General features: G+C 41.4%; 1 protein-coding gene across 1 annotated transcript in view; it reads right to left on the minus strand.

The window, feature by feature from the left end:
• The window catches only part of LOC117517626 (nectin-3-like protein), a 105,604-nt gene that overhangs the window by 30,106 nt on the left and 61,265 nt on the right, over nucleotides 1-14,233 (minus strand). The gene's annotated exons all lie outside the window — the stretch shown is intronic.

Consider the following 14,233-nt stretch of genomic DNA (forward strand, 5'->3'; position numbering starts at 1 on the left):
AATAGTTTCTACATTTTTCTTTACAAATATTTACTGTATAAACTGAAAAAAGCTTGAAGATGTATCTTTCCTGTGAATCACTGAACTAATATTTAGTTGTATGACCACTGTTTGAGAACTGCTTCACATCTGTGTTGCATGTGGTCGACCAACTTGTGGCACCTGTGAACAGATGTTCCAGTCTAGGATGATTGGACTACATTTCAGAATTGCTCTGCATTTTTTGGTCATGAGTACTTTGTTTTTGGTGGTCTCCATAACCGTTTGTTGCAAATGCCATACACTTTGAGACCAGTCACGTCACGGAAGTGCACAAAGTAATCCCGGTGTATCAACAGATGGTCACTAAGAGCCTAAATCTAAATGGTTATGATTTCGGTGCGACACGTCCTTTAACCTCGTTGGTCTGGAACCAAGATGCTGCTCACTTGCTAGTGTGTTTGTAGTCATTATCTTCACCCATTTTCAAGGGTATTTCCTTTTTGACATAAAGGTAACATGACCTCTTCAAGTAGTTTGATGTATTCAAACTGACTCATGATGCCTGGTATGTGATAAATAGGCCCGAAAGCATAGTATGAGAAACATCCCCATATCATGATGCTTGCTCCACCATGCTTCACTGTCTTCACAGTGTACTGTGGCCTGAATTCAGTTTTTGGGGGTCATCTGAGAAACTGTCAGCGGCCCGTAGACCTGGGAGGTGATGGTCTAGTGGTTAGGCGTTAGGCTTCAGACCAGAACAGGGTTGCCAACTCTCACGCATCTGGCGTGAGACTCATGCTTTCAGCACCAATCTCACACTCTCACGCACAAGCAAGAAATGTCACGCCAAAATAAAAATTTCTCCCCTTAATTTTCTGTTGATGAAAAGATTATACCAGACTAGACCACAGCGCAGTTTCTTACTAAAAAGAGAGGAGTTTAAGGCGCACATCCTAAACAGCTGTTAACATCTGCTGACAGTGTTCTGATTGCAGTATCTCTGAACGCTGAGTTCAGAGAGAACTGGAGTATAGGTTCAAAGCTTCTTTCTGAGTCGGACACTTTTTGGATGACAAAAGTAAGCCAATAAAATAGCCTAACAGATTGAATAAGGCCTAATCAATAATTAAGCCTAATCAATAATAACTGATTAGGCTACATCTGTAGCCTAATCAGTGTGTTGACACAGAAAGCTACAGACTTCAACTAGTTGCAAACTAGGTAATTTAAAGGACGTTGTCATACTTTATTTAATGTCCTGGTTAGCAAGTATTCATGATAGGTCTATCTGTGCACATGCGCTGAAAACGTGTGGTCGCTGAAGTATTTTATTAATAATTATTACTGATGGAGAAACCGAAACATTTTGAACCACTGAATCAATATGAAGCAATTGTGTTGTAATGGTTCAGTGTTTGAAGCAATTAATACAATTAAATATGGCAACATCTGCTGTCCAATCTTTAACATAGCATTTGCATGGAACAATAAACAGGCACCGTTATGTACGTTACAGTTTTTCCTCAATGGCTAAAACACTAAACCCTATTGTCTGAACCAAATGCTCAGTTGCCTGAACCCACTGATTGAATCAGTTACTCTTTTGGCAAAACCATAAGCACTTTTCACCTGTTTAGACACAACTTGCCAACACATTTTCATTGTGATGCACCTGTGTTGCATAATGGTGAGCACACGTGGCAAAAGTGAAACAGTTAAAGCACTGGTGTCACGGTTGAAAACAACTCAAAATTGTGTCCACCATAATCCCAAGATTTAGAGAAGAGAACAGGTAATTACCTTTTCTGACATTATAGTATGTAAATGTTGACAGGAATTAGTGTACGACTATACTATATACTGTACCACAGTCTACTGTAAGTAAATACATGTTTCAGTACATCACACTGCCAATGTACTGTAGTATTGTAATGGAGGGTTAGTCTAATTGTTTGTAGGCCTAGTATTGCATGTATATTTTGTATTTTATTTTTACGTAGGCTTACTGTATACAAGTGCTAAATGCACATGATTTCTATTAGTTTTTGTACTGTACAAGTGCTATGTGTAAATGCACAGGATTTCTGTTTTTTTGCACTTTTTTTAAAATGTACCAGTGCTAAATGCACAGGTTTTTTGTTTTGCAACATGCATTTAGCCTACAGTGAACAAAAAACATTTATTTCTACAGCTTCATGCCCTGAGCATTGTATTTTCTGTTTTTCTATGTATTGTTTAGAGACTGCTCAGTAGTGTTTATAATTTTGATTGACTCGGGGCACGATTTGGCAACATAGTTCAGTTTTGAGCACAGACTGAACTGTTTGAGGTGAACGTTTGGTTTTGCAAGAAGAGTCTGGGGTTTTGTGAATGTACAACCCCAATTCCAATGAAGTTGGGACGTTATGTGAAATGTAAATAAAAACAGAATACAATGATTTGCAAATCCTTTTTTTTTTCTTTCTTTCTTTTATTCTGTGTTTTTTTTTTGTATTCCCATTGCTGTACAGCTCGTTGCTCCTTTGGAGACACTGAATAAACAAAGTGAAAGTGAATCCTCTTCAACCTATATTCAATTGAATACACCACAAAGACAAGATATTTAATGTTCAAACTGATAAACTTTATTGTTTTTGTGCAAAATATTTGCTCATTTTGAAATGAATGCCTGCAACACATTTCAAAAAAGTTGGGACAGGGCAAAAAAAGACTGGGAAAGTTGATGAATGCTCAAAGAACACCTGTTTGTAAACAGCTGAGTGTCATGATTGGGTATAAAAGGTGCATCCCCAAAAGGCTCAGCCGTTCACAAGCAAAGATAGGGCGAGGATCACCACTTTGTAAACAACTGCGTGAAAAAATTAGTGCAACAGTTTAAGAACAATGTTTCTCAACGGTCAATTGCAAGGAATTTAGGGATTCCATCATCTACAGTCCATAATATAATCAGAAGGGTTGTGTGGCACATTATGAAGCGCAAAATACGACAACGGAGACCCCGGACTGTTGAACAACTTAAGTCGTACATCAAGCAAGAATGGGAAAGAATTCTACCTACAAAGCTTCAACAATTAGTGTCCTCAGTTCCCAAATGCTTATTGAGTGTTGTTAGAAGGAAACGTGATGTAACACAGTGGTAAACCTACCACTGTCCCAGCTCTTTTGAAACATGTTGCAGGCATCCATTTCAAAATAAGCAAATATTTGCACAAAAACAATAAAGTCTATCAGTTTGAACATTAAACATCTTCTCTTTGCGGTGTATTCAATTGAATATAGGTTCAAGAGGATTTGCAAATAATTGTTTTCTGTTTTTATTTACATTTTACACAATGTCCCAACTTCACTGGAATTGGGGTTGTAGCTTGAAAACTGGGTTTTGTGTTCAGTTAGAGAAAAGGAGAGCAGCTTTCGAGAAATATGTCTTAGCAAATAAGAAAAAACTGTAAATAATAAAGGTTCAATGTGCATCTTGAAATTTTGACTATATTTTTGTTTAAATACATTTATACTTGTGTTATGTGATTGTATCATCATAAAATACTGTATGTAATAGAGATATAAATTGTGAAATGCTTCTGCAATAAGGGAATGTTGTTACATAGTTGTACAAAAGTAAGAGGATTTGGGGGCTTCAAAGGTATTTATTTAAAAACAAGATAATTTCATATCACAAGATATGTTATCTCAGAGGACTCCAGAGGCAGTTGCAAGGTACTGACAGGCCCAAAGGGCAGCAGCCTCTGCTGTGGGAGAGGCAAAGCAGCGGGTGTGGGAGGAGTTCGGAGCAACCATGGAGAAGGACATACGGTCAGCACCAAGGTGCTTCTGGTGGATGGTGAGACACCTCAGGAGGAGAAAACGGGGAACCATCCAAGCTGTCTACAGTGAGGATGGGACTCTGTTGACCTCAACTGAGGATGTAATCCGGCGCTGGAAGGAACACTTTGAGGAACTCCTGCATCAGACCGGAGCACCCTCTATAGTAGGGGCAGAGCTGGAAGGTGATGGAGGATTTTCATCAATTTCCCTGGTGGAAATCACTGAGGTAGTCAAACAACTCCGCAGTGGCAAGGCCCCAGGGGTTGATGAGATCCGTCCAGAAATGCTCAAGGCTCTGGGTGTAGAGGGATTGTCTTGGATAAGATGTCTCTTCAACATTGCGTTGAGGTCTAGGACAGTGCCTAAGGAGTGGCAAACTGGGATGGTGGTCCCCATATTTAAAAGTGGGGACCAGAGAGTGTGTGCCAACTACAGGGGCATCACACTACTCAGCCTCCCTGGTAAAGTCTACTCCAGGGTACTGGAAAGGAGGGTTCGGCTGATAGTCGAACCTCTGATTGAAGAGGAACAATGCAGGTTCCGTCCTGGTTGTGGAACAACCGACCAGCTCTTTACTCTCACAAGGATCCTGGAGGGTGCCTGGGAGTATGCCCACCCAGTCTACATGTGTTTTGTGGACTTGGAGAAGACGTATGATGGGGTACCCCGGGAGATACTGTGGGAGGTGCTGCGGGAGTATGGAGTGAGGGGGTCCCTTCTCAGGGCCATCCAATCTCTGTACTCGCAAAGCGAGAGCTGTGTTCGGGTGCTCTGCAGTAAGTCTGACTCGTTTCCGGTGGAGGGTGGCCTCCGCCAGGGCTGCGCCTTGTCACCAATCCTCTTTGTGATATTCATAGACAGGATATCAAGGCATCGTCGGGGGGAGGAGGGTTTCCAGTTTGGTGGGTTCAGGGTCTCATCACTGCTTTTTGCAGATGATGTGGTCCTGTTGGCTTCATCCGCTGGTGACCACCAACACACTGGATCAGTTTGCAGCCGAGTGTGAAGTGGCTGGGATGAGGATCAGCATCTCTAAATCTGAGGCCATGGTTCTCAGCAGGAAACTGATTGATTTCGTACTCTGGGTAGAGAATACGGCCTGGCCCCAAGTGAAGGAGTTCAAGTACCTCGGGGTCTTGTTCATGAGTGAGGGGACGAAGAAGCACGAGATTGGCCGGAGAGTCGGTGCAGCAGGGGTGGTATTGCATTCGCTCTACTGCACTGTTGTGATGAAAAGGGAGCCGATCCAAAAGGCGAAGCTCTCGATCTACTGGTCAATCTTTGTTCCTACTCTCACCTATGGTCATTAGTGTTGGATCATGACCGGAAGCACTAGATCATGGGTACAAGCGTCCGAAATGGGCTTCCTCAGGAGGGTGGCTGGTGTCTCCCTTAGAGATAGGGTGAGAAGTTTGGTCATCCGTGGGGAGCTCGGAGTAGAGTCGCTGCTCCTTCGCGTTAAAGGAGCCAGCTGAGGTGGTTGAGGCATCTGGTAAGGATGCCTCCTGGGCGCCTCACAAGGGAGGTGTTCCAGGCACGTCCATCTGGGAGGAGACCCCGGGGAAGCCCCAGGTCTAGGTGGCGAGATTATATCTCCACACTGGCCTGGGAACGCCTTGGGATCCCCCAGTCAGAGGTGGTCAATGTGGCCCGGGAAAGGGAAGTCTGGGGTCCCCTGCTTTAGCTGTTCCCCCGCGACCCGAACCCAGAAAAGTGGCTGAAGATGAATGAATGAATAATTTCAGTGGCATTAGGCTTGAGTCTTCCAACTGGCTCGAGGCTTGAGTCCTTCTCTCCAGTTTTGGAAAGAAGACACACACAGCACAGAAGTTACTGTCATGAAGACAGATTTTGTCCAACTTGTAAAGAGTTGAATATACAGCTGCCTCCCTATCTCTCCTTGCAAATTCACTGCAGAAAGTGTTTCTGGAGATCATTAACATGGCTAAAACCCTTCAGCTTCTGGGGGGCTTCGCCCCCAGACCCCTCAATCAGGACCATCTTGACCCCCCAGCAATTCTTTGCATTTTTCTTTATTTGCCTCTCACACACCTGTAGATGAGCTTGCTGAAATATTTCAGATAAAGGAAGGAGAAGGATCAAACAGAATACTGTTTTTTTTTTATTTGGGTTACCAAAAATGTTCGGTGCACACAGTGTCACTCCAGCCAAGGTCCCAAAGTTGGCAGGATCCTCGTTTCAAAACCCAGCCAAACTGGACCTTACCCATGGGTAACGTCCTTAATCCACTAGTTGCTCTTGGTGTATAGCGAGCGCCTCTGCAGCACTCTGACATCGGTGTGTGAGTGTCAATGAGTGAAGGCATAAAGCACTTTGAGTTTCTGATGCAGATGGAAAAGTGCTATATAAGTGCAGCCCATTTACCATTAAGGACAATCTTGCTTTTATCAGTCCACAAAATGTTGCACCATTTCTCTCAGCCAGTGAATGTGTTCTTTCAACAGTGGGACTTTGTAGGGGCTTCTTGCCCATATCATGTCTTCACATAGGTATTTTGTAATTGTTATTACCCTGGAGCTTATCTTTGCCACTCTGGCTATTCTTTGATCCATTTGAATGGTGTTTTTTTTTGTTGTTGTTGTTTTCTTACACGTCTTTCTGGTTTTGGTTTCCATTTTAAAGCACTTGAGATCATTTTATCTGAGCAGTCTATCATTTTCTGCACTTCTTTATATGTTTTCCCCTCTCCAATGAACTTTTTAATCAAAGTTTGCTGTTTTTCATAACAATGTCTGGAACGAATCATTTTACTCAGATTTTCACAGAGAAATGCACTTTAACCAGCAGACACATTTACAAGACAAGACAACAAGACAGACACTGCACTTTTTTTTTTTTTTTTTAAACAGCCTTATATTCATTTTTCTTCACTTTCTGTAAAGTAATAAATTTTACTTAATGTTTTGATTTGGAATAGAATGTGAACTGTTCCAAATGCATTTCTGTGTATGCAAATAAAAGCTATTTTCAGGATTTGGAGCCTTTCTTACTTTTCAAACTATTATTTTAAAACAAATGTATGTTAATTTTCACTGCTGCCCCCCCCCATTTCTTGTCTCTTTTTGCTTGGTCTGGTTCTGTTTATTTGTTGAGTTTTTTTCATTTTGAATAATTTATCTTGTTCTGTTCTACAGTTATTCAAAAACTACAAGTAAAAGTTTGTACAAAAAACACTTTGCATGATATAGAGCTTGCAAATTTTTTAAAAACGTGCAGTAATCCTTACATTTACTTTGACTTCGATTTCATTGCAGACAGTATGAACCCAAGATAATTTGTGTGATCAATGTAATTTGTTCACATACCTGCTTTTAAGGCCTGCAACACATCACAAAAAAGAATGGGACAATTTTATTCAGTTAAATTTAATTTTACAGTTTTCTTGAGACAAATCAAGAGAAGGACAGAAACATTTTCAAGTCAGTGACAGAAAGAAGTCATGGACTTCTTCCACATTGATTACTAAGAAATACAAATCGTATGTTGCTGTATGGCGAATTGGTATCACATGGATGGTTATCAAAAAGTGTATGGCCATGCTGGAATGAAACCAGTGAGGGAAGCCACCAAGACATCTATGACAGATCTGAAAGATTTATAGGCTTCTGTTGGTGAGAGAGTGCATTATCCAATTGTGTTTTTCCTTAATGGTACAACAGCAACTCATTTGGCAGAATGGGTTGTTTATTGTCTAAAACATTTGGGGAATCAAATCCGACTCATTTCTCTGTGTTGAAGTGTCCTTGAGCAAGACCCCGAACCAGTATCAATGTGAAGGTCAGCAGTGTGCGACTGCAAGCTGCTTTGGACAAAAGTGTCCACCAAAATTAGAAATAAAATTAGTAACATGCTTGTAACCAATACTGGCTTGTATCATGTCCACTATTCACTGCACCAGTTCTTATTTTATTCCTCTGTGCACATTGTTATGCTGTTAGACCATTGGTTGAAAGTCCACACCATATGCTGTATCCTCCACATATTGTCCAGAGTGGATTAGGATTACATGTGATTAAGATGTATTAAACACAGAACAAGCAGCTTCAGCCAATCAGCACTTATGTGTAAAACTGATTGTGAGACAAAGAATAGAAGGACAAAATAGGTGACCGGGGGGGTTTGGGGTGTAAAGTGTGCAACATTCAATTTCAGTTGATTTAGCAGTTGTTGCTGTAGAAGAAAAATCAATGTACTGAGATGAGAATCTTGAATAACATTTCAATTAAGATGCAGATTGAACAATGTTGGACTCTTTACATCAGTTCTGAAGGCCAGACGCCCCCAGCAGCTAATATCAGTTCGATTTCCTCTGATGGCTGCTGAAGTATCGTAAGAACCTCCTGAGTCAATCAAAATGTCTGAAAAATGCACTCCATCCAGCAGCCCATGTCAATACTCACAGAGAAAGAGAATCCTAGGAGGAGCTTTGGGGCACGTAATAATTTAGCACCAGGCTGAGGTACATTAATGATAGCAACGGAACATGTTAGCTCTTACACACATGGACAAACGCTAACATTCTGATCATTAGATAAGATGGATATATAGCAGGGGTGGTGCTAGCAGCAGGGGTGGTGGCCAAGTGGTTAATGCGCTTGGTTCCAGTTCGGAAGGTTCTGGGTTCAAATCACATTTCTCCATGTAATGTGGAGTTGCGTCAGGAAGGGCATCCGGCGTAAAACCTGTGCCAAATCAACATGCAGATCCACCTTGGATTTGCTGTGGCGACCCCGAGTGCAAACAAGGGAGCAGCCGAAGGGACTTACTAGATAAGATGGATATATGAATATAGTGCAGAAATAAACAGTGGAACTCTTAGAAAATGGTCAACACATTCAGGTTAAGCACAAAATCCAAAGCACCATCTACACCATATGAGGTACCCGCAATGTGAATTTTCCAGCACCAGGTGCTTGAGATATAGATAAAACTGACCATGCAAGTTCACAATCATTAAATGTGAACTTCCGAATTTTAAAGACTAATCTCTCACAGCACGGGGCAATCAGAAACACAAGCGTACAGTAGCATAGAAAGCATCCTTGTTAAAAGTACAAGTGTCATCCGCGGCAGTTAATGTGTCCGGTTACATCACACTCTGGGTTTTTTTCCACAACTCCAAGGCTCAGCAATCGCCATCTTGGATTTGCGTCTGTAGAACCACAAAAAAGCTTAAAAACAGCAGTAGAATGAGTCTGCGATTACCCTGCTGAGAGAAGCTTTTTTCAGCTACTTTTCGGAGTGACACCGAGCCGAGGGAGGACCGATGACTTGGGAGAATCGATCTAACCGCGACAGCGAGCAAAGCCGCACAGAGCAGCCGTTGTTCAGGCCTCATTCCGGAGCAGAGCGAGGCAGGCAGCCGGGATTATGGAGCAGACCAACTCAATCCTAAATTCCTCACTTTTGTATATATAGAAACACTCGGTTTGACCAACAGAGCTTAGCTCTGCAGATGAGATGTCTGAGATGAGAATAATTTAAAAATAAAATGTTACTGCACTGCTGAAGTTTTGCTCAGCTAATGTTAGCTTAGCCTTTTAGCATAGCTGAGCTGCGTGAACGCTTTAATTTGTAGAGGGTTTTCAATAATGTGACTGATTTGCTGCAGGACAGGTGCCATCTCCATTCTGGATTACAAGGAGGCTGGCACGTGATAAAAAAGTGGAGAGAATGTATGGGTATTACGATGCTTTAAACCCTCAAGATAAAGCTATTTATCATGATAGATGTGTAGCAGTTGGTTCAGTGGATCCATATCTTATATCAGATAGTGAATTTAGTTGTGATGCAACAAACTGTCCAACAGTATCACACTGCGATAGAGTGAACTCTTTGGTGTTTTCCACTTCACCATTGTACACCATGGAGGAAGTTGCCGACCATGTCAGCCTCACCGGCCTCCTGTAGAGCATCACAGCAGAGCTCTGAAAGCGGAAGTCGGTCTTGAAGTCCTGAGCGATTTCTCTCACCAGGCGCTGGAAGGGCAGCTTGCGGATTACCAGCTTGGTGAATTTCTGGTAGCGGCGGATCTCTCTCAGCGCCACAGTGCCGGGCCTGTAATGGTGAGGCTTCTTCACACTGACGGTAGCTGGAGCGTTCTTCCGGGTGGTCTGCTTGGGTCTGGCCATATTAAAGCTTCCCTCAGATCTGCTGACCCAGGTCTCTGTCGCTTATGCTGCTTTTACACTTAACGACGGCACATCACAAATGCCACGAAGTATACATTCTTGGCCGCTGATCACAAATGTGATGATTCGGGGCAGAGGCGTCAGGTGTCCTCAGGAACTGCTGCAACCTGTTATCACGCGTTACAATTAATGGCACGTGTTGCTGTAGAATTATCAGGAACCATTACGCACAGTCAAGAATAAGTTTCTGCGTTGTTGCGCGCTATCACACGTAACAGCGCATCGTTAAGTTCTGTCACGTTGTGAATAAGGCGAATAGTCTCCACACACACACACACACCCATCTTAATCCATCAGCTGCTGAACAATTCAGATCACTCCAGTTTGCTCCACAGCAGAAGATCTTTGTGATTGCATGCTTAGTTGGGCTCTGTGCCATGGAGTGGCGCAGAGAGGAAGAGGAGACAGAAAGAGCAGATGTGTGGCTGGCTCCATGCGACTCTCGTCTCGCGTGTTTTCCCACACATAGGCACATGCAGCAGGCGGACCATCTGCAGGAGCACGCTGAGGAGCATTGGAACAAAACTTTTCACCGACTTGGGGTCTCTGTCATTCTTAAGCACACTGCAGCAATGAAACTGAATGCAGTGCAGCAGGGTTTAATTGTGTGCACATCAGAGCAGAATGCTCTATTAAGGATCAACACTAATCAAGACGGATCAACACGCTCAGTTGCGACCTCCATGACATGAGGCGAAATGAGGGTGGTGCGAGACATTTGTGGAAGATTTTTTGACAGCCAAAAACATGCTCCATGAAAATCACGCACCAACACACACTATTAAGAAACCTATTCGGATGCATTAAGTCACGTTAAGAATGTCAGACATGTGCCAAGAATGACACAAATATGACATTCGTAACGCATCTTGCGTATGTGTAAACGCAGTATTAGATAGCTCGTAACACTCCACTGCTTGATGCACAATAACTGCTGGTAGCCTGTAAAATGAGCGACCTGCCTCACTTTTATCATCTGTTGAACAACTGACGACAGCACAAAAGTTGACCATTGTTGAAGCTTTTGCAACTGTTCGCCAAATGCACATAGCGTATCACAGCGGCCACCGTGTCGTAATCCACAATGGCCGCAGGGCGCAAAATCACGTGACCGCTACGTCACATGAAAGCCTTCTATAAATGGTTCAGTCTATTTTTATTTTGACCAAATAAAGCTACAGCTTTTTTTTTTTTTAAATTACCTCTGAGACCACAAAAAGCTCAACTTTAAATAACATATTTTTTTTTTTTGGGGGGGGGGGGGGGTGTTCTATTTATTTATTTATTTATTTAGTGTCTGTTTTCTAGTTGAAATGCAATATGAATTATCTAGCAGACTTAAAAATTTACACATTTCCATGCTATTTTGTCTAACATTAATGCCCAAGGTTCCTTATTTGAAACAAGAAATCACCTACTCTGAAATAACAGGTAAGTTATGGTTTTAATTTACAAATGAAGGAAGGTTTCTAAAGAATCTTTTATTTTTTTTTACTATTTTAATTACAAGTGTTCTAAACTTTTTTTTTTTTTTTTTTACAGTAATCAGAAATTAATTTTGAGGTAAAAAAAAAACATTTGCAAGGATTTTCTTCAGAAAACTGCCGTGTATAAAGGAGCAGTTCTGTGACATGTATCTACCACTGATCTGTATATAACACAGTATTATATACAGATCTATGGTTTCTGCACTATAGTCTTCCGTGTTTTGGTCTGATGCCTCGTTTCTACTGGACAGCGCAAAGCTCCATCACAGCGCACAGCAGTGAAAGCTCGACTGGGTTGAACTTTGACCGTGGCAGCTTGCCGACAAGTGGCAACGCGCGTTCCCGTTGAAGCGTCGCTTTAGCTTGGTTTTTGGCGTTGCGTCAAAAACGCAAAGCGTCTCATTGAAAATAATGCTTTTTTGACCGATTTGCGACACTTCTACAACACATCCGGTGTGAAAGCCAAAATGTTTACCTCACTATACGTGAGGCTGAGGCTTACAGACGGTGCTTCTCACCTGTAGTCAAATGGTAATTACTCAGTGGGGATCAGTGCCAACTGGAGGGTAGGAGGTTAAGCAAGCAGACAACTATAATTTTTTATATACATTTAGGACATCTAAAAGGTTAAAGCCTAGGTTGAAAAATCCCAGAATCCTCCTTTAACATCACAGCAAAAGGTGAAAATCAAGCATGTGCAACCCCAAATTAGAAAACACTGGGATGTTATGGAAAATGCAAATAAACCCAAGCAGTGTTTCTTGCATTTACTTTAACTTTGAGGAGCAAAGGATCTTCAGTTTGTATTTGCAATATTGTCCAAATGTTTTCTGCAAGTATACTGCATATAAATATACTGTATTTTCCAGAGGACAACAAAGATTTTTTTAAACTACTTTGGGAGGTCCTGCGACTTATACTCTGTACCATTTCTATATGGGTTTTCTCCAAGAGGCATTTTTAACAAGTGCAACTTATGTACTCCAAAAAATATATTGTTGCAAAATGTACTCTACGTGCTGTAGCCATGATATGAATATTTCATATATTCGTTCATATATGATATGAATATTTAGTTTACACTGCTAAGTACAGGTGAAATAACCAAAATTGAAAGGAGAAAAAAAATGACCCAAAACTAACAAATAAGATTAATAAATGAAACAGCTTTGACTATATTGCTTGGTCTCCAAAGTAAAGGTCAAAAAAGGTCGACTTCCATTGGATTCTAGGACATGTCACATATGTCACCCCATAACATAACTAAGCATGACAGACGGTGCAAACTATTCCTTTTTAAAATGCTATTAACTCAACCAACAATATGCATCATTTTTTTTTTTTTTTTTTTTTTTTTTACCCAAATTGGAGTAACTTTAACTTTCGACCCCTATACAAACTGACCACCATTTTTTGCTGTTTTTACCCAATAACATTCAGTCATAGATAGTCCAAACTATACCTTTTTGGAATCTTTATGATCAGACAATGTGGTTGTGTGGTTTTCAACATGATTGAAACATTTTTAAATTTTGACCCCTATGTAATTCTTTATTGATGCCTGCAGCTCAGAGGTCATCTCCAGGATGTCTCCATATCTGAAAATAAACATGAGTTAATATACAACTCCAATTCCAACAAAGTTGGGACATTGTGTAAAATGTAAATAAAAACAGAATACAATTATTTGCAAATCCTCTTCACCCTATATTCAATTGAATACACCACAAAGACAAGATATTTCATGTTCAAACTGAGAAACTTTGTTTTTGTGCAAATATTTGCTCATTTTGAAATGGATGCCTGCAACACATTTCAAAAAAGCTGTGACAGTGGTATGTTTATCACTGTGTTAGATCACCTTTCCTTCTAACAACACTTAAGTGTTTGGGAACTGAGGACACTCGTTGAAGCTTTGTAGTGGAATTTTTTCCCCATTCTTGCTTGATGTATGACTTCAGTTGTTCAGTCCAGGGTCTCCGTTGTATTTTGTGCTTCATAATGTGCCACACGTTTTTAATGGGCAACAGATCTGGACTGCAGACAGGCCAGTCTAGTACCGCACTTTTACTACGAAGCCACGCTGTTGTAACATGCGGAATGTGGCTTGGCATTGTCTTGCTGAAATAAGCAGGGACGTCCCTGAAAAAGACGTTGCTTGGACAGCAGCATGTGTTGCTCCAAAACATGGATGTACCTTTCAGCATTGATGGTGCCATCACAGATCTGTATGTTGCCCATGCCATGGGCACTAACACACCCCCCATACCATCACAGATGCTGGCTTTTGAACTTAGTGCTGGTAACAATCTGGATGGTCTTTTCCCTCTTTTGTCCGGAGGACACGTCCATGATTTCCAAAAACAATCTGAAATGTGGACTCATCAGACCACAGCAAACTTTTCCACTTTGTGTCTGTCCATTTCAAATGAGCTCAGGCCCAAAGAAGGCGGCGGCACTTCTGGATGTTGATTTATGGCTTTCGCTTTGCATGGTAGAGTTTTAACTTGCTGATGTAATGACGAACTGTAACTGACAATGGTTTTCTGAAGTGTTCCTGGACCCACGTGGTAAAATCCTTTACACAATGATGTTGGTTTTTAATGCAGGAAGGTCACAGGCATTCAATCTTGGCTTTCGGTTCAATGTTGACGCTTACGTGTAGAAAGTTCTCCAGATTCTCTGAATTTTCTGATTACATTATGGACTGTAGATGATGGAATCCCT

The sequence above is a fragment of the Thalassophryne amazonica genome, chromosome 9 (assembly GCF_902500255.1).
Source record: "Thalassophryne amazonica chromosome 9, fThaAma1.1, whole genome shotgun sequence".
NCBI classification, from domain to species: Eukaryota; Metazoa; Chordata; class Actinopteri; order Batrachoidiformes; family Batrachoididae; genus Thalassophryne; species Thalassophryne amazonica.